This window comes from Trachymyrmex cornetzi, unplaced genomic scaffold (genome assembly GCF_001594075.2).
Source record: "Trachymyrmex cornetzi isolate Tcor2-1 unplaced genomic scaffold, Tcor1.1 scaffold1468, whole genome shotgun sequence".
In the NCBI taxonomy this organism is placed as follows: Eukaryota; Metazoa; Arthropoda; class Insecta; order Hymenoptera; family Formicidae; genus Trachymyrmex; species Trachymyrmex cornetzi.
The window spans coordinates 1-2031 of record NW_017296057.1 but is presented as its reverse complement, the minus strand read 5'-3'; positions in this window follow the sequence as shown (position 1 = coordinate 2031).

Sequence of the window (2031 nt, the reverse complement as noted above, 5' to 3'; positions counted from 1 at the left end):
GTACGGAGTTTATTTCAACGACGAGGGAACGATGCTCGGTGACAAACGTATCACCTTGCACAAAAACAATGATATAATTATAGATGGGAAAAGATATGATGGAACAGCGGGCCTGAACGAGTTAATTTTCATGAAATTTCCCAACAAAAGTATCTGTACGGATGACGACGTACACATCTACAAAAGCATTCTGCTGACGACAAACGCTCACAGACGCGGTCATAGCCCGAGTAATCAAGTAATGGGTAGTAAGGGATACAAGTATAAGAACATAATAGCGCCATTGGTGTCGGATAAAAAATGGAACGGGAATAAACAAAAGAGCGAATATACCGCGTACAATGACACTAAACGATAACAAGATCGACTATATCCATTGGAACGATCCCAACGAAATTGTAGATCGTCTGCGATTGCTCAAGGCCTCGCGCCAGGCTGGTCACAATGATCATGACAACGAGATTTTGTCGATTATCGAAGAGCTTCGCGAAGCCGGTCTGATTATAAATAACCTCGTTCTACGCACATCGTTCAGTCGACATCGCAATGCCGATCAACAAGTTTGGACTATCGCTTGGAGGAGGAGGAAGCGAATCGTACTATCAGTGGCGTGGATTGCTCAGAAATTACGTGCGCGATAACGCTCTTTGTATAGTCGCAGCCGACTTTGACGCAAAGTCGCGCAAAATTCGACGAGTAGCGCTACCGGTAGATGATGCTGACGCAGCAAACAAGCGATACGTGCAGCAGAGTGCTCAAGATTTGAAAGATCGTCTGAATGAAATCGAGAGAAAGATTGCAGACTTACAAAATAATGTACAGGTTTTGCTAAAAGAATTTGGAAAGACGATTCGAGAAGTACATCGTGCCGAATAATTATTTGCAATGTCTAAGAAACAGCTGCTGGTTAATGAATTGCACGCTCCGGCGAGAAGAAATTTTCCGTGAAGACACGTCATAGTACATGGATACGACGATCTGTGGCAGGCGGATGTGATCGAAATGCGTCCATATACACGATTCAACAGAGGTTACCACTACATTCTCACAGTTATCGACGTGCTGAGTAAGCACGCATTGGCCGTGCCGCTTAAAGCCAAGAGTGGAAACGATGTGACGAGTGCGATCGCAAAGATAATTCGAGACGATAAAAGATGTCCAAAAAATTTGCAGACCGACAAAGGAAAGGAATTTTACAACTCGGATGTGCAGAAACTCTTGAAGAAGCATAACATCAACCATTATTCTACGTATTCCGTAATGAAGGCGTCGGTCGTCGGACGGTTCAACCGTACGTTGAAGAATGACATGTGGAAACAATTTACGCACAACGGAAACTATAAATGGATTGATATCCTGCCGCATCTCGTATCAAATTACAACGCGCGCAAGCATCGAACTATCGGTATGCGTCCCGTCGACGTTACCCCCGCGATCGCCGACAGACTCTTAATTACGGTTTACAATCGCATAAAGATTGTTGCACCTGCACGGTATAAAGTGGGTGATTCGGTACGCGTGAACAAATTCAAGACAGTCTTTGATAAAGGATACACGCCGAATTGGACCGCGGAGGTGTTTAAAATTATCAAAGTGCAGCAAATTAATCCAGTGACGTATCTAATGCAAGATTCTCGCGTAGAGCCTATTGCGGGAGTATTCTACGAATACAAATTGCACAGCGTCGCTAATCCCGACGTGCATTTCGTCGAAAAGGTGTTGCGCAAGAGGGGGAACGAGGTTTACATGAAATGGTTGGGATTTGACAATTCACACAATTCGTGGATACATAAAGACAATGTGTTGTAAAAAACTTATATTTATTACACAAAATATATATATATAAATATGTATTATATATATATACTATAAATATCACTTACATATTATATAAAATACAATATAAATACGTATTATACATATTATTATGTCGTTACATATTGTACATATTGTACTATACATATTATATCTACATATTATACATATTATACATATTATACATATTATATTATACATTTTATAAGTATTAAA